This window comes from Pantherophis guttatus, chromosome 13 (assembly GCF_059756535.1).
Source record: "Pantherophis guttatus breed Tessera chromosome 13, ASM5975653v1, whole genome shotgun sequence".
Taxonomy (NCBI): Eukaryota; Metazoa; Chordata; class Lepidosauria; order Squamata; family Colubridae; genus Pantherophis; species Pantherophis guttatus.
In genome coordinates, this window is record NC_142075.1 from 15,530,317 (window position 1) to 15,549,816 (window position 19,500).

General features: G+C 42.4%; 1 protein-coding gene across 4 annotated transcripts in view; it reads left to right on the top strand.

The window, feature by feature from the left end:
- The window catches only part of CEMIP (cell migration inducing hyaluronidase 1), a 153,523-nt gene that overhangs the window by 22,159 nt on the left and 111,864 nt on the right, over positions 1-19,500 (top strand). For 3 of the 4 annotated variants that reach the window (XM_087877920.1, XM_087877923.1, XM_087877922.1), the window contains one exon: positions 3,640-3,764. The exons of the other annotated variant lie outside the window; for it this stretch is intronic. The gene's annotated coding sequence lies outside the window, so the exon portion shown is untranslated. The remainder of the gene's footprint in view (positions 1-3,639; positions 3,765-19,500) is intronic. 4 annotated transcript variants of the gene reach the window in all.

The window sequence follows — 19,500 nt, forward strand, 5'->3', positions numbered from 1 at the left end:
ACAGCCTCAAATCGTGCTTAAATATTAATTTCACAGTTTAAGTCATTTAAGTCCGTTCGAAATGTCTCTCTTGTGATGGGTAATGCGTGTGTATGTTGTTACCCAAGAAAAAACCACTTTTACCTAGTTTGGGGTAATTTACCAGGTTTGGGAAGCACTGCTCTAAAGGAAAACCTTCCTATTAGAAAAGAGGAATTTCAAATTTTTAAAGAAATCCTTTGGATTGACTGGACATGAATGGATGGATGGATGGATGGATAGATAGTTGATAATAGGTAGACAGACAGACAGACAGATAATAGGTGGATAGAAAGAGATAGATGATAGATAGATAGATAGATAGATAGATAGATAGATAGATAGATAGATAGATAGAGGTTCTCCTCGCGCATATGTGCTAGTCATTCCCGACTCTAGGGGGCGGTGCTCATCTCCATTTCAAAGCCAAAAAGCCAGCGGTGTCCGAAGACATCTCCGTGGTCATGTGGCCGGCAGGACTCAATGCCAAAGGCTCATGGAACGCTGTTACCTTCCCACCAAAGGTGGTCCCTATTTTTCTACTTGCATTTTTTACATGCTTTCGAACTGCTAGGTTGGCAGAAGCTGGGACAAAGAACGGGAGCTCACCCCGTTACGCGGCACTAGGGATTCGAACCGCTGAACTGCTGACCTTTTGATCGACAAGTTCAGTGTCTTAGGCACTGATAGATAGATAGATAGATAGATAGATAGATAGATAGATAGATAGATAGATAGATAGATAAGTAGATAGAAAGATAGATAGATAGAAGATAGATAGATAGATTATCATAGCAGCATATATATATATATATATATATATATGTGTGTGTGTGTGTGTGTGTGTTTTACCGAGACACCTGGTCTACTCACAGTCTCCCTTTATTTCTTTATCAGTAAAATATATTTGATACACACACACACACACACACACACACACCCCTTCCTGGTTGGGTATCCTAATTTGGATCAATGGTATTTAATTCTGGGCAATAGCCCCGATGAAGGATTACTCCAGGCCACAAAGAATCTTGAATTCTTTCATTCAAAAGGTTTTGATTCTATCAACGAAGTAATTCCTCTTAGATTGCCTCTTTCTGTACAAATAAACCTTTGAATGGAAAGACGGAAAAGGTTTAAAATTATATCTGTTTAGGATTACCGACGCATTTATATGTAATCCCAAACTATGCACTCCCTCCCCCCCTCTTTTTTTTGATATAGCTCATTTTCTGGATGTTTTCCTTTTCCTTGGGGTTCTTGTGGGTTGTTGCGCTTTTTTGTTTTTGCTTTTAATGTTTTTGTTGACTGCTGAGCGCTAATAAAAATCTCTTGCCTCTTAGAAAGTAGCTCCACGTCTCCTTGCCGAAGTGTAAATTCCATGTGTGCTGACATGAAAACATTTCCATTTGGAACAGACGCATGACGTTATTAAACTAGCCAAATGGCCCTTGGCCCATTCTAGCTTCATTTTTAAAAAATGCTCTTTTAATTAAAAAAAAGAAAAAAAAAGAAAAGGATTGGAAGATGGCATGCTGCAAAATAAAAATACCAACCGTCGCTGTCATCCTTATTGGAGAAATGTGTCTATCCCCCATCTGGGCCCCCTGGAAAATCAAGATGGCAGGAGCTGCTGCAGGCCAGGGCTTTGGGTAGATGCCCAGAAAAAAAGAGGCCAAAGAAAGCTGGGCAAAGAGTTGTTGGAGAGCATCTGCGGGGGGGGGGGGGGGGCTTTTGAGAAGATGGCAAGGTCCATTGTCACCAGCTTGACTTCTGACAGCCATTTTGTGATCCCCAAACATTCCAAACGCCAAATATGTGGCTTAACCCTTCCTTCCTTCCTTCCTTCCTTCCTTCCTTCCTTCCTTCCTTCCTTCCTTCCTTCCTTCCTACCTACCTACCTACCTACCTACCTACCTACCTACCTACCTACCTTCCCACCTTCCCATCTTCCTTACTCATCTATTTTTCCTTTGTTCCTTCATTGCTTCCTTCCTTCCTCTCTCACTCATCTATTTTTTCTCCCTCTCCCTTCCTTCCTTCCTCCCTTCCCACCTTCCCTACTCATCTATTTGTCCTCTGTTCCTTCATTGCTTCCTTCCTTTCTCTCTCACTCATCTATTTTTCCTTCCTTCCTTCCTTCCTTCCTTCCTTCCTTCCTTCCTTCCTTCCTTCCTTCCTTCCTTCCCACCTTCCTTACTCATCTATTTTTCCTTTGTTCCTTCATTGCTTCCTTCCTTCCTCTCTCACTCATCTATTTTTCCTTCCTTCCTTCCTTCCTTCCTTCCTTCCTTCCTTCCTTCCTTCCTTCCTTCCTTCCTTTCTCATGTATTCTTCCATCCATCCATCCATTCATCCATCCATCCATCAGAATAGAGCTGGAAGGGACCTTGGAGGTCCTCTAGTCCAATCCCCTGCTTAAGCAAGAGACCCCAAACCATTTCAGACAGGTGGCTGCCCAGACTTTTCTTAAAATCCTTCAATGATGAAGCATCCACAACTTCTGACGGCAAGGCGTTCCACTGGTTAATTGTCCTCACTGTTAGGAAGTTCCTCCTTAATTCTAGGTTGAATCTCTCCTTGATTAGTTTCCACCTGTTGTTTCTTATCCTGCCTTCTGGTGCTTTGGAAAATAAGTTGATCCCCTTTTCTTCATGGCCCTCAAATACTGGAATACTGTTATCATATCCTCCTTAGTCCTTCTTTTCTCCAGATTAGCCATACAGATTCAAGGTGTTAGTTATCACCTTTAAAGCGCTCCATGGCTTAGGACCTGGGTACCTACGAGACCGTCTTTTGCCACCAATAGCCTCCCACCGACCAGTTTGTTCTCACAGGGAGGGACTACTCAGGGTACCGTCAGTCAAATTATGTCGACTGGCGACTCCCAGGGGGAGGGCCTTCTCTGTGGGGGCTCCAACCCTTTGGAATGAACTGCCCCCGGAGATACGGAATATCCCTGATCTCCGTGCTTTCCGCCGTGTCCTCAAGACCCTGATGTTCCAACAGGCGGGGCTAAACATACGAACATGTGAATGAATTTTTAAATGTTATCTAATTCTGGGTTTTATTTAATTGACCAAACTAAGTAATAATTTTAATTAGCAATTTTATGATGTTTGTGTGTCTATATTTTTCTTGACTGTACACCGCCTTGAGTCCTACGGGAGAAAGGCGGTATAGAAATATAATAAATAAATAAATAAATAAATAAATAAATAAATAAATAAATACCCAGTTCCTGCAACCGTTCTTCATATGTTTTTGTCTCCAAGGCTTTAATCATCTTAAATTGCTCTTGGCATTTTTTTCCAAAGTCTCAACATCTTTTTTGTAATGATGTGACCAAAACTGGATGCAGTATTCCAGGTGTGGTCTTCCTTCCTTCCTTCCTTCCTTCCTTCCTTCCTTCCTTCCTTCCTTCCTTCCTTCCTTCCTTCCTTCCTTCCCTCCCTCCCTCCCTCCCTCCCTCCCTCCCTCCCTCCCTTCCTTCCTTCCTTCCTTCCTTCCCCTTCAGCAAAGTTAAACTGGCTTTGATGCAAGGTTGATGCGTTTTCACTGGTTTTGCACATTTAGGGCATTGCTGCCCATCTAATTATAGCAATGGAACTTTCTCCACAGATGAAAGCTGCCATCAGGAAGTAACTCCTTCTGTCTTTGTTGGCAAAGATTGGATCTTGGGGAGGACAAAACAGCTCCGGAGGGAGAGGCGCCAATGGTATACATAGGACACTGCCCTAAAATAAGTAAGTTCATTCACAATTTGTGGTTAATTTTGGTCCGTTGCAGACATACATACCCAGCATACTGTTCCTATTCAGAGTAAGCAGTGTTATGTCAAGCATAGAAACGGGGACATAGTAAGCCAAAGAAATGAACAGCATTAGGTAAGGAAAAAGAAAAGGAAACGTAGCTAAAATTACATTATACGCTCTTCAGTATGCTTCTTTGTTTATCCTTGCTTTTCATCATATACCGCCACCATATACTTCTTCATTCATTGATTGTCTTTTCTTCTGTAACATTCTCATGTCTTTGTGCTTTGTGATCTTGTCATTAATTCCATCCAACCGCAACTTTCTCAGTCTTCCCTTTCTTCTCCATGCATTTGGTTTTCCTACATCCATGTTTTGTGACTCGATCCACAAGACAATGAAACCACCTCAAAGCCCTTCTTGGAGCTCACTTGTGTTCAACCTTGAGCTGCGTGTATTCTCCTCAATGGAAAAGGATCTGTTTTAAAGGTTTTCTAAAAGCCACCTGGGAAATCCTTTTCATGTGGTGCAGAGTACATTCCAGAGAACTCGGACAACAACAAAGAAGGTTTGATCCTGAGCTCTATGAGATGAACTTCTGGCAGTTGTCAGTAAATCTCCCTCTCTCTCTCTCTCGAGGATCTGAACAGTTGGGGCTGGGGATTAGATAGAAAGAGGCATTCTTTTCGGGGAACTGGACGTAGACTGTACAGAACTTTAAAGGTCATCAGCAACATTTGTATTTCACCTCTGTGCAATTAGCAGCCAGTAAAATGCTTTCAGCACACATGTAAGATCGTATCTTGCCAGCAGATCAAGTTAAGAGAGACAGAGAGAAAAAAGGGAGAGACAGAGAGAGAGAGACAGAGACACCGAGAGAGGGAGCGAGAGAGACTGTGTGTTTGTGTGTGTGTGTGTGTGTGTGTGTGAGAGAGAGAGAGAGAGAGAGAGAGAGAGACAGATAGAACAAGAGAGAGAGACAGAGAGAGAGACAGAGAGAAGGAGACACACATACAGAGAGAGAGAAGAGAGAAACAGAGAGAGAGACGGAGAGAGAGAGACACAGAGAGAGAGAGAGAGACAGAGAGAAGGAGACACACACACATAGAGAGAGAGAGAGACAGACACACACACAGAGAGAAACAGAGGAGAGAGACACAGAGAGAGAGAGACAGAGAGAAGGAGACACTCACACACAGAGACAGAGACAGAGAGAGAGAAGAGAGAGAGATACAGAGAGAGAGACAGAGAGAGAGACAGAGAGAGAGATACAGAGAGAGAGACAGAGAGAGAGAAGAGAGAGAGATACAGAGACAGAGACAGAGAGAGAGAAGAGAGAGAGAGACAGAGAGAGAGACAGAGAGAGAGAGAAAGAGAGACACACACAGAGACACAGAGAAAGACAGAGAGGAGACACACACAGAGAGAGACAGAGAGAGAGAGAAGGAGAGAGAGAGACAGAGAGAGAGAGAAGGAGACACACATACACAGAGAGACAGAGACAGAGAGATGATACATATACACAGAGAGAGAGAGAGAAAGACAGAGAGAAGGAAAGAGATACACAGAGAGAAAGAGAGAGAGAGAGAGAGAGACTATTACATTCTTGTGTGGGTCTTCTGTGACTGTGCTGTTGAGGAGGTTATCTGATAATCGCTTTCAAAAAAGTGGGGAGGGCTCATTTTAGGATTGCTCTGTAGATCTTCATCTTAGTTTCCTATTAAATTTAAAGGTCAAATTAGTTAGGGAGAGCAAATAAATCATTCCCATTTATTGAGATTAGATCCACGGTTGGTATTAACTCTTCCATCTTCATGGTTTAGCAGTTTCCCTGGGATAGGGGGGTGGCCAGAATTAGCTCCAGCTCTTCTTTTCTTTTTCGCCATTGAGGCTCTTTTAGCAATAAGCTTCCTAAGAGTAAATGTCTAAAAACTCATTCTAAAAAGAATGGGAATGAATTAAAATGAAATGGGTACACTCAAAGAGAATACGGGTAGTCCTCAGACTTACGATCACAATGGAGTCCAACATTCCTGTTGCTAAGCAAGACATTTGCTAAGTGAGTTTTGTCTCATTTTACGACGTTTCTGGCTGCATTTGTTAAGAGAATCACTGAAGTTGTTAAGTTAGTAACAGGGTTGTTAAGTGAATCTGGCTTCCCTATTGGCTTTGCTTGTCAAAAGATCACAAAAGGGGATCAAGTGATCCCGGGACACTGCAACCGTCATAAATATGAGTCAGTTGCCAAGCATTGAAATTCTGATCACATGAGCACAATGAGATGCTGCAACAGTCATAAGTCCCTTTTTTTCAGTGGCGTAACTTTGAATGGTCACTAAACAAGCTGTTGTAAGTTGTGGACTCCCTGTAATGCTAATAGAGGGGAATCGCTGAGATTTAGGTGAACAAAAGGAGTCAAGCAGGGGGTTGGACTAGAAGACCTCCAAGGTCCCTTCCAACTCTGTTATTCTATTCCATTCTGAGGTAATTTTTGTCTTTGTGATTGGAATTGTTTTTAACGTAAGATGGTTCCCTGCCCAGAGTCACTTGTTGAGATGGTTGGCCACACAAATGAAGCAAAATAAACAAGTTAACAGTAAATAAGCATAGCACCTTGCACAGAACACCAAACTATAAACAAAATCGGGTGAAAGGACAGAGACAGTTCCATCATGGAAAACATAAAATATAAAATAAAATAAAATAAAGCTTGGATTCAGTTGGAGACTCCTCCAATTGGGAAACTGGGCAAGTAGGGCACTATTTAGAATTGAGGGTCTACCACCTCTTTGGATTTGTGCCTCCTTCGAGAAAAATTAACAGATTAAAGAGTTGGAAGGGACCTTGTAGGTCATCTAGTCCAACCCCTTGCCCAAGCAGGAGACCCTACATCATTTCTGACAAATGGCAGTCCAAACTCTTCTTGAACGCCTCCAGTGATGAAGCTCCCACAACTTCCAAAGGCAATTTCTGTTCCATTGGTTGATTGGTTGGTTCTCATTGTCAGAAAATTTCTCCTTATTTCCAGGCTGAATCTCTCCTTGTTCAGTTTCCATCCATTATTCCTTGTCTGGCCTACAGGTCCTTTAGAAAATAGCTTGACCCCCTCCTCTTTGTGGCAGCCCCTCAAATATTGGAACACCACTATCCTGTCTACCCTGGTCCTTCTCTTCACTAGACTAGCCATGCCCATTTCCGTTCTTCATATGTTTTAGTCTCCAGTCCCCTAATCATCCTGGTTGCTCTCCTCTGCACGTTTTCCAGAGTCTTAACATCTTTTTTATAATGTGGTGACCATCTGATTTGGATCCCTTCTGGCAAGAGCCGAGTAGAGTTTTTACTTCCACGCTGATCTTGTCTCCAAGTGCCATGCTTTAATTCCCTCTACCCCCACCCACCCCTCTTCATTTAATTAACTTTATTGTTTCAATTTATACCCTGCCCTTCTATCTGTCTGGCACTCAAGGCAGTTAGCTGTAAAAGTAAAATATGACATGACTAGAATACAAGATTTCAACAAAAGCTTAATCATTATTAGTCAGATTCTTAAGGGCCTGGCTGAAAGGGAAGGTCTCTTTGAAAGAACGAAAGCCAAATGCATTCTCAGGGTTGGGAGTAGCACAGAAAAAAATTCTGTGCCCTGGAGCATCACAAATAGGTCTTTGAAAGCTTGAGCATCCTAGCAAAGAGAATGATGGGTCCAAAGGAGCATTATGGGTCAAAAAGGACAACTGGTCTTGCTAGTGAAGAGAATTGTGGGCCAGAAAGAGGACCTTGTCTTGCTAGTGAAGAGTATTATGGGTCAGAGAGGGCATCTGGTCTTGCTATAGTCCTGGCTCCCAGACTGATGTATCTGGAACTAAATAGGTGCTCACTTAGATTATTTATTAGATTTGTTTACTGCCCATCTCACCTTGATAATCAGCCCTTAAGCTCTTTAAGACTTTCAGACTAAAAACACAGCTTCTGTTACATTCAGAAAGTCATCAGCAGCTTCTAGCACAGATCCTTTCCTAAGGTCACCGTTGGGATGGATGATCAACCTGTACGTTGATACGTTCTGCTGTTTAGAATGTAGGTCCTGTTTGAGTCTGCAAACTGAAGGTCTGGTAGCAGCGTTTTTACTTTGCTTCTCGGGATCTGTCCTGAAGATCTTGAGAATGGAATGGAATAGAATAGAATAGGAAATGGAATAGAATAGAATAGGAAATGGAATGGAATAGGAAATGGAATGGAATAGGAAATGGAATAGGAAATGGAATAGAAAATAGGAATAGAATAGGAGTTGGAAGGGAACTTGGAGATCTTCTAGTCCAACCCCCTGCTCAAGCAGGAAACCCTATTGTCAGGGTTCCGACGGATGCCCTAACTAAATCATGAATCTCAAGCCAATCACTCCCCTCTGGCCACTGTGGGTAACCCTGGGAGACAGCCTTGAGAGAGATATGTCTGGAATGTGCTTTTGTATTTGGCTGCCATGCTGTTTGTCGGTTTCCCATCCCCCTTGCCTATGGCAACTTGAGAGCAGGCCAGGGATGCTTTGCGAGTTGACACCTATAACCATTTCAGACAAATGGCTATCCAATCCCTTTTTTGAAAACCTCCAGTGATGGAGCACCCACAACTTCTGAGGGCAAGATGTTCCATTGGTGAATTGTTCTGTCAGGACATTTATCTGTAGATCTAGGTTGGAACTCTCTTTAATGATCTTCCATCCATTGCTTCTCAGAACCAGGAGCAATGGATGTCCTACTTTTTGCCCTACTGCAGTTTTCAATTTGGTTTTCCAACCCATTGTCGACAACTAAATGTGTTGGCCTCTCTATGCTTCTGGGGGCAATCTGTCTTTTAGAACAAACCTCCCGAGAACGCCTTCTGTTTTCTAATTTTGGCTTCACTTCCTTGGCACCTCCCTCTCAAATTTGCTCCTAGAAGGAGTGATGGAAACAATCAAGGCCTTACTCGCTGTTGTTATTGCCATTTCTGGGATGCATTTAGTTCAGTCTTCTCCTGCCTGATGTTCTCCATGTGTTTTGGAGTCCAGTCTATTCCTGGAGGACACGAGGTTGGGAAAATATGAGTGACAGCGTCCTGGGCCTTTATTGTTCACTTAACAAAATAAAGACATGTCCTATGGAAGATGGATAAATTAAGGAAAGAGAAAAGAAACATCTAGGAACCTGATGGAAATGGAATTTTATCTGGTTTGATAAAATAAGCAAAAAACGGGGCAAAGGAAATCTGTTTTCAATAAACTAGGCATTTTTAATCAAATGGACAGAAATGATAAGTACAAATATACACTAGGTTGAAGGTAGCTGCAAGAATTAAGGTGGCGTCTTTCCAGAAACCCTTGTGATAAAAGATAAGAAAGTGCCAAAAATAGAGAATTGACTCCTCAAACTATACATAATGATATTAACAGACAAAAAAATAGGGGAAGTATTTTAAAAGAAACCAGATTTATTACAGGAGGGGGGAAAAATACTAAGTAAGCTGAACAGATGCGTGCTTGCTGAACAAAACTCAGAAGCGGAAGAAAAATGCAGGAATGCTCTTAGCTTGACGACAGAACTGGATCATTCGCTCAGAGCAAAAAGAAAAAAAGAAAGAAAGAAGATTTTTAGAGTGTCGAATACGTGATCAATCTGCCTGTACCGAAATCAGTACATATTTGTTGATGTTTAAAGCCACATCTGAAATACTTATGAATATACATAGTTCGTTCTGTTAACACACTGCCAGTCCTAGAGAAGCCGCCATCCTCTTCTGGAATACTACAAATTCCCATGTGCGTTTTAGGAATTTAGGATAGGATAACAAGAATCTGCTCAGTGAGTTTTCCTTATCCATCCAAGGCTCCTAGAACTCCAGAGTTAGCTAGAAAAGGTTTTAACTGCATCTCAAATCTTCAGACTGAATCTCGGTTGGCTGGGTGCTTAATGGATGCTTTGCAGATTGGTTTTATTTGTTAGGTTTGTAGCCAAGTTTCTCCCAGTAACTCAAGGCAGTATCCATTGTATTCTCTTCTCCAAAATCATTTGCGTGAAAACAGTTGTTTGAAATAGACTCGACTGGAAGACGGCGTTGTCCCAAAGTCATCTGGTGAATTGAAGAGTGTCTACCTAGGTCTCCAATTCCTAATCCAGCACCTAACTCAACAGTATCCTGGGAAGCATTTCCTTTGGTCAATATTTTTCAGCAAGCCAACTTAATTCTGACATCCCAGACCAAGATGTAGATTGAAGCACAGTTATCTTTTAGATTATGTACTTTTTGCTCAGAGGTGGGTTTCAGCAGGTTCTGACCAGTTCTGGAGAACCAGAACTTTGAGTACACTGAATATTGGTCTCTTCTATTTTGCAATACTCTGTAGGGCTTTTTCAGTCTGTGGCCTCCAGTTTTATCAAGGTACTATCCTGAATGTTCAGAAAATTCAACACCATTTTTGTGTAGGGAAATGGACTAGAAGACCTTCAGAGTTTTTATTTTTGTATGAGTGACGTGACTATGAAAATTGGCTACGCATGTTTCAAAAAATTATTAGGGAGAAAAGCTTCAGATCTCATTGCAAGCACAGCATCTCTCTTGTCTTCCATAAAGCAATGGATTTTTTTCCCCCCCTGGGATGTGGCTACTTTGAATCCTCCTTTGAGAAAATAAAAAGAAGATGTGGTTGCTTTAAGAATCGACTCCTTAGTAGGAAAGAGAAAACTGAAGTCGTAGCACCAGTAGTAGTAACTGTTAGAGGGATCTTGGGAGTCTTAGTGGACAACCATTTAAATATGAGCCAGCAGTGTGCACAGCTGCCAAAAAAGCCAACCCAGTTCTAGGCTGCATAAACAGAGGGATAGAATCAAGATCACATGAAGTGTTAATACCCCTTTATAATGACTTGGTAAGGCCACACTTGGAATCCTGCATTCAGTTTTGGTCGCCACGATGTAAAAAAGATGTGGAGACTCTAGAAAGAGTGCAGAGAAGAGCAACAAAGATGATTAGGGGACTGGAGGCTAAAAGATATGAAGAACAGTTGCATGAACTAGGTATGTCTAGTTTAATGAAAAGAAGGACCAGGGGAGACATGATAGCAGTGTTTCAATATCTCAGAGACTGCCACAAAGAAGAGGGAGTCAAGCTATTCTCCAAAGCACCTGAGGGCAGGAGAAGAAGCAATGGGTGGAAACTAATCAAGGAGAGAAGCAACTTAGAACTAAGGAGAAATTTCCTGACAGTGAGAACAATTAATCAGTGGAACAACTTGCCTCCAGAAGTTGTGAATGCTCCAACACTGGAAGTTTTGAAGAAGATGTTGGATAACCATTTGTCTGAAGTGGTGTAGGGTTTCGTGCCTAAGCAGGGGGTTGGACTAGAAGACCTCCAAGGTCCCTTAACTCTTAACTCTATAGAATAACTCTGTTATTCTATATTCTACCATTTTCAAACCATGCTCAACCTTTTAGAACCTGCTAGGAGCACTTGGAAACAAGATGCCCTTGTTTGCTTGTAGGTCATCAAAATTTCAAATGAGGGAGATACTTATCATTTAGGACAGAAAAGCACAGTGTTGTTGTTGTTGCAAGTTTGAAACCTCTAGGGAGTTGAAGATAATTGCGAGTTCATTCCTGGTTCTACCCTGGAGATCTAGAGCCGTGTTCTGCCCAGACCTGCTTGGCTCCAGGAAGACGGCTTCATCTCGTCCTACGAATGTTGCCTTGGGCTCCTAATAACAAAGAGTGTTAAATATTCAATAGCTCTTTAATGTTCCTAAAACAGTTTTCAAGATATAATTAACCAAATAGCAAGAGAAGAATAGATCGTGACTAATCCTTGATTTAGTTATCCACAAGAAGGTAGATAGCAGGACTGTATAAATATCTGTGTTGAAGGAACTTCTAGTAAATCAGCCTTTCCAATGGATGTCAATAGAACTGAAAATGTTTATAGCACGTGTATACGTGTGTATAGGGGATGCGGTGGCTCAGTGGCTAAGATGCTGAGTTTGTCAATTGAAAGGTCAGCAGTTCAGCGGTTCGAATCCCTAGTGCCGCGTAATGGGGTGAGCTCCCGTTCCTTGTCCCAGCTTCTGCCAACCTAGCAGTTCGAAAGCACGTAAAAAATGCAAGTAGAAAAATAGGGACCATCTTTGGTGGGAGGGAAACAGCGTTCCGTGTGCCTTTGGCATTTAGTCATGCTGGTCACATGACCACGGAGACGTCTTTGGACAGCGCTGGCTCTTCGGCTTTGAAACGGAGATGAGCACCGCTCCCTAGAGTCAGGAACAACTAGCACATATGTGCAAGGGGAAACTTTACCTATATGTGTGTTTGGGAAGATATACACTTTTATACACTCTTGAGAGCAGGCAACAGAATTTTATTTTTAATGTGGGGCCGGTGTGCTCGCGGTAAAAAAAATAAAAATAAAGTTATCTTATCAATAGATAAGAGATGAAGAAAGAAATTCAATCCTGGCTCGACAGTCTAATATTCAGGAACCCCTTTTAGGAATCCATTTTAAAAGACCAGACTAATCAACAATTCGAATTGATTTAATTATTGTCCAACAGAATGACTTTCACAACCTCTTGTGGGTACTTTATTTTGGGCAAATAGCAAAAAGAGACCTCAAAAGAATTACTCTATGGCGGGGTGGGAAAGAGCAATAGTGTAGAAAAACACTTGGTCATCCTTTTCTCAACTTTAAAAGCTTTGTATGATAGTTGTGAGGCTACAATAGCAATAGCACTTAGACTTATATATCACTTTACAGTGCTTTACAGCCCACTCTAAGCGGTTTAAACAGTCAGCAAATTGCCCCCCCTCCCAACAATTTGGGTCCTCGTTTTACCCACTTCAGAAGGATGGAAGGATGAGTCAACCTTGAGCCTGGTGAGAAATGGCGTAACCCCACTGTATCTTTGAAGATGCTTCAAGAGGTTTTGCATTGCCATTAATTACCCTACTTCAGGAAAAACAGCTTGAAACTCTCCAGCTAAATGGACCAGTTCTGATCCACTTCCGCTAGTTCAGCAAATCGCAAAGAAGGATGGAGAAGAAGTCCCATCCACTTAGGGAGGAGTTTCTCAACCTTGGCGGTTTTAAAATGTGTGGACTTCAACTCCCAGAATTCTCCATTGTCAAGGTTGATAAACATGAATGAGAGGTTAGGATGATCATGATTGACTGAACGTGTTTGATGCTTGCTTTCCTGAAAGGAGGATTTATGACACAGTAGTGGCCAAAATTGTGGAAGCCTTTTGGGAACGTGTATTTTTCCCAACGGGCCGCGTGGGGGCTCCTGGGAGGAGTGGGGTTGGGTGGGCGGGGCCAGCCAGGAAAGGGATTTGGGGGCTGTCCGAACTGCACAGAATCTTAGCTAGAGGTTCTCCCGAACCCCTGCAAACCCCCAACAGCCCCACCCCTGGATGTTCTGTGTATGAGACTTTAGCAAGTTTTACTTAGTACCTTATGTGCTACTATCATGAATTCTGAAGACTTGCTTTTAATTTTTAAGAATCTTAAATTGCATATTACCGCTCACCTTTGTTCGAATCTTGCATGCGTCTAAAGGTTGTCTTCAGAATCAGGGTCATGTCCTTCATTCCTCCCCCCCTTCTCCCATCTGATGATCTCTTTTCTTCACGGCTCTGCTAGTTAGCACTAGAAATATTAGTTGGGGAGTATCGTGCAAGCAAAAACCAGGGTGTTGGCAATTGTTACGTTTCGAATCCACAGATCGATGATTAACGTTCCCCAGGATTTTCTCATTAGATGTGAGAATTCCTAACTGAATTAAAGGGAATTTAAAATATGAATTTGAGTTTCACGTTCGGCTAGCTAGCATCTGCTTAATATCCTTCACTTCCTTAAATAATTTACATGTCAGTAAATTATTGGGCTCAGCCTGCCCTAAAAATTATTATAGTCCCTAAACATAAAAATGTAGCTGTAAAGAAATGTTAAGGTCATCCAGCAGTCTAATTTTATCCCGAGGCTATTAGGCATCTTTTTCAAGAAATTAATTTGGGATCTAATGTTGCCTGCTTCCCTGAGTCTGATTGCAAAGGCTGTTCTGTACACCCTCACATGGGACTTTGTGTATGTGTATAGGTGTGAGAGAAAGGGATTGTTTCCTGACAGTTAGAACAATTAATCAGTGGAACAACTTGCCTCCAGAGCAGGGGTGGGATGCTGGGGGTTCGCAGGGGTTCGGCAGAACCTCTAGCTAAGATTCTGTGCAGTTCAGAGAACCCCCAAATCCCACTCCTGGCTGGCCCCGCCCCGCCCACCCTACCCCTCCCCTCCCAGGAGTCCCCATGTGGCCTGTTTTGGATGCAGGTAAGTGCAAGGCGTGCACGGAGGCTCAGGGAGGGTGAAAAATGGGCCTACTGGAAGTTCAGGAAGGCCGGAAATGGGCCTGTTTCCGGCCTCCAGAGGGCCTCAGGAGCCTGGGGAGTCCGTTTTCGCCCTCCCGGAGGCTCGAGGAGAACCTCCAGAGCCCAGGGAGGGCAAAAAAGCGCCCCCCCTCCGCCGTGGTGTAGGAGGCTGACTTAGGCCACGTTCACCATGGCCACGCCCACCCAGCAACCGGGCATAGGACCCCTTGCTAAAAATTTTGAAGCCCACCCCTGCTCCAGAGGTTGTGAATGCTCCAACACTGGAAGTTTTTAAGAAGAGATTGAATAACCATTTGTCTGAAGTGGAGTAGGGTGTCCTGCCTGAGCAGGGGGTTGGACTAGAAGACCTCCAAGGTCCCTTCCAATGCTGTTATTCGATATTCTGTGTGTCCAAGAGAGAACAAACCAGATCGCTTGCCTTTTTTTCTAGTCTAGTGAAAAGAAGGACTAGGGTTGACATCATAGCAGTGTTCCAATATCTCAGGGGCTGCCACAAAGAAGAGGGAGTCAAGCTATTCTCCAAAGCACCTGAGGGCAGGTCAAGAAGCAATGGGTGGAAACTCATCAAGGAGAGAAGCAATTTAGAACTAAGGAGAAATTTCCTGACAGTTAGAACAATTAATCCGTGGAACAACTTGCCTCCAGAAGTTGTGAATGCTCCAACACTGGAGGTTTTTAAGAAGAGACTGGACGGCCACTTGTCTGGAATGATATAAGGGTCTCATGAATGAACTGTTGTAAATTGAGTACCCGTATGACAATTTAATAATCCAAAGCTAAGCAAACCATGGATTAGTTTGTAATCTGTATATAACTCCTGTTGTACTATATGCTTCCTAGCTGCCTTCTCCTTGGATCTGCTAGCGGGGACTATTGTGAAGTGGTAAAGGATCTGGCCAGATCTGATTAGATTTTTTAGACTATGAGAGCTCCCGTGGCTGCCTAGCATTGCTTGTTTATGATCTTTTTCTGGCTCACGTATACCAATCCTGCAATAAAATGAGATTTCTGGGAATTAAAGAAAGGTTAGATTGCAAATTGTCTTTCCTGGAACCCTGCATTCATGAGTTGAAACAAGCAAATAGATGCAAATTTGGCCTAATTTGTTTAGGCCTGCATTTTTTTTTTTAATTTTTTTGTGTGCCAAGTCGTGAGAAGGAGCTTTTTTATTCATATTCCGCTGATGGGCAAGGTGTTCTGTATCATTTAATTCCAGCTCGATGCAAGGTTTTAAAATTACTTTGATTTGGGGGAGATGGAAAACTTGCGCAGTTGTTATGTCGATTAACTTTCTTCTTTTTTTCTGCTTATTTTCTGTGTTCGATGTCTTGCTTTTTTGAGCCACTTGTTAAGCAACAACCAAATACGCTGAGATCAAGATTTTGTTTTCTTCTTTTAAAGTAAGCCATACTAGTGATGGGATTCAAATTTTTTTACTACTGGTTCTGTGGGTGTGGCTTGGTGGGTGTGGCATGGCTTTGTGGGTGTGGCTTCGTGGGCGTGATAGGGGAAGGATACTATAAAATCTCCATTCCCACCCCACTCCAGGGGAAGGTTACTGCAAAATGCCCATTTCCTCCTGATCAGCTGGAACTTGGGAGGCAGAGAATAGATGGGGGAGAGACCAGTCAGAATTTCCACTACTGGTTCTCCAGAACTGGTCAGAACCTGCTGAAACCCACCTCTGAGCCATACCTCTAGGTGGGAGATTAAAAAAAAATAAACATATAAAATATTTTTGTCAATTGGCCTGCCAATTTTAGTGAAAAACCTTTGGTTTTTAAAAATATTTTTACTTTTCTTTTAGTAAGATACTTTAAATTACCTTTACCTTTTGGGGATCTTTAGAAATGCTGCTGCTAGATGCTGCTGTTTGGAGTTAAGGCAGGTCCCTTCTCTCTCTCTCTTTAATTTTAAAAGACATTAACAGAATAACAGAGTTGAAAAGTGCTTTGGAGGTCTTCAATCCCCTGCTCAGGCAGGAAATCGCACACTGAATGCAGTATTCTAGGTGTGGTCTTACTAAGGCTTTATAGAGTGGTATTAGTACCTCACTTGATCTTGATTGTTGTTGTTGTTAGTTGCAAAATCGTGTCCGACCCATCGTGACCCCATGGACAATGTTCCTCCAGGCCTTCCTGTCCTCTACCATCCCCCGGAGACCATTTAAGCTCACGCCAACTGCTTCAGTGACTCCATCCAGCCACCTCGTTCTCTATCGTCCTCTTCTTCTTTTGCCCTCAATCTTTCCCAGCATTAGACTCTTCTCCAGTGAGTCCTTCCTTCGCGATTAGGTGGCCAAATCATTTGAGTTTCATCTTCAGGATCTTCTAAAGAGCAGTCAGGGTTGATCTCCTCTAGGACTGACCAGTTTGATCGCCTTGCAGTCCAAGGGACTTGGATTGTATCCTTCTATTAATCTGGATTGTATCCCTCTGTTAATGCAATTTAGGATTGCATTGGCTTTTTTGGCTGCCATCGCACACTGTTAGCTCATGTTTAATTGGCTGTCCACTAAGACTCCAAGATCCCTCTCACAGTTAGAATAGAATAGAATAAAAAATTTTATTGGCCAAGTGTGATTGGATACACAAGGAATTTGTCTTGGTGCATATGCTCTCAGTGTACATAAAAGAAAAGATATGTTCATCAAGAATCGTAAGGTACAACGCTTAATGATAGTCATAGGGTACAAATAAGCAATCAGGAAACAAGATCAATATAAAACGTAAGGATACAAGCAACAAAGTTACAGTCATACAGTCATAAGTGGAAGGAGATGGGTGATGGGAAGATTAATAGTAGTGCAGATTTAGTAAATAGTTATTGCTATTAAGCCTGGTTTCACCCAGTTATGGTTCATTTATCACACTCTATCGTGACATGGTGGTTAAAGATTTGGCTTAGCATGCTGTGTGAATAAGGCAATTGCGGCTTGCATGGGTTGATCGGATGTGTGAAGTCAAACATTGTGCAGATAAAGAGAATAGCAGTTAGGTCTTCCTTGCGCTGAATTCACAACGATGAACAATCAGAGCTCCATCTTTGTTTTTCTTTGATTTTGCTTCTATTCCCTTTTCGTTACGGTGATGGGAATGATGAGACCTTTTTTTCCATCTGAGAAACTTTCCTTGGCTATGTCTAAGGAAGAGCAAATAGTGACTTTTTTCCTGGGATCTCTCATTTTCTTAATACCGTCTTCCCCATCAACAAACATTACGAATGGGCAATGAATGCCTTTCAAAAGTCGCCTGGCATCTAAAGAGGTCTAAACCTAAAAATCTGGCATTTCCTTTCAAATAGAGCAAACATTTGTAGCTGTCCACGTTGTGTCATTCCATGCCCTGAAAGGAGCATCCAGTTTATTTGGTTCTTTTAAACACAAGCTGGTTTTTATACTTTCTCCAAATTTTAGCTTGGAGGAGGCATAAAGGGATTTAGCCAATCATGGAGGTCCGTGAAAACTTGAGTTCACTTTCATCTTGGAAATTCCATTACCAAGTCTGTTTTTCTTTCCCTTCTAGAAAACAGGGCACATCCTTTGAAGAGGCAACCTTGATGTCTTAAGCTTCGCGTGCACTTATGAAATTCTTGGAATGGCCGTCCCGTTCCAAAATGGCTTCTGCTTAATGTGACATGTGGACACGGCTTTTAGTTAATGTTGTTGTTCGGTGATTTGCATTTCTCCTTGGGGCTCACCTTGTGAATGGAAGAATAATATCCCAAGAAAATACAATAACATTTAAATAATATTTAAGAGAATAACAAGAGTTGGAAGGGACCTTGGAGGTCTTCTAGTCCAACCTTCTACTCAAGCAGGAAACCCTATACCATTTCAGAAAAACGGTTGTCCAATCTCTTCTTAAAAACCTCCAATGTTGGAGCATCCACCACTTCTGGAGGCAAGTCATTTCACTGTTCCACTAGTTAATTGTTCTCACTGTTAGGAAATGTCTCCTTATTTCTAGGTTGCTCCTCTCCTTGATTAGTTTCCATTCATTGCTTCTTGTCCTGCCTTCGGGTGCTTTGGAGAATACATTGATTCCCTCTTCTTTGTGGCAACCCCACAAATATTGGAACACTGCTATCATGTCACCCCTAGTCCTTCTTTTCATTGAACTAGACATTTATTTTATTTATTTATTTGTCAGGTAATAAGTATAAACATGGATTGGATACATAAAATAGATACAAAAAGAGGAAACATTAGGACAGGGGCGGAAGGCACGCTGGTGCTCTTATGCACGCCCCTTACAGACCTCTTAGGAATGGGATGAGGTCAACAGTAGACAGTCTAAGGTTGAAGCTGTGAGGGTTTGAGGATGTAACAACGGAGTCAGGTAGTGCATTCCAGGCGTTGACCACTCTGTTGCTGAAGTCGTATTTTCTGCAATCGAGTTTGGAGCGGTTCACTTTAAGTTTGTATTTATTGTGTGCTCGTGGGTTGTTGTGGTTGAAGCTGAAGTAGTCATTGACAGGTAGGACATTGTAGCAGATAATTTTATGAGCTATGCTTAGGTCATACCGAAGGCGGCGTAGTTCTAAGTTTTCTAAGCCCAGAATTTCAAGCCTGGTGGCATAAGGTATTTTGTTGCGAGCAGAGGAGTGGAGGACATGCCCAATTCCTGCAACCGGTCTTCATATATTTTTTAGCCTGCAATCCCCTAATCATCTTGGTTGCTCTTCTCTGCACTCTTTCTAGAGTGAGACCTTTCTAGAGTCTCTTTCTAGAGACCTGCTGGAACAGATTGCAAATGCATTGATTGCATTGCTAGACATTGAACAAGCTTCCCTTGAAAAATCTTGAAGATCTTCCGAGCTTTCGGCCTCAAGGGATGCCCCATTCCCTGGGATGGCAGAGCTGCAGCAAGAAGTCATCTTGTATGCAATCAAATTCAGCAGGTTCCATAAGATGGGAAGCATAAAGCTGCAAGACCCTTCCCTGGTGATTCAGTGGGATTTTTTGGCTACCTGTTGCTATTCTAAATTTCCTACTGTTTGGTTAAGCTTCTGAGAAAGCTGGCCTGTTTAAAGCAACCTTTTAAGAATGACATTGACAAAAGACGAAGGAGGAAAAGCTCCCCCCTGTTTTTTCACTTTTGCTGCCATCTCTCTGATGTGCGGAGTTGTTTCCCCTTCCAGTAAGTTTATTTTGGAAACCAATTCGAGTTACTGTTGGCATTCTCCGAGGCTTCCCTGGCAGAGGTTGTCCTGGCTGGTTTACGTGAGCTGTCCACATTCATAATGGAGTTCCTATTTCGTTCTCTCCCTCTGGTAAAGGGCAGCCGTGGTTGGCATGGATGCCTGTGTGAAATTGCGCTTCCCACC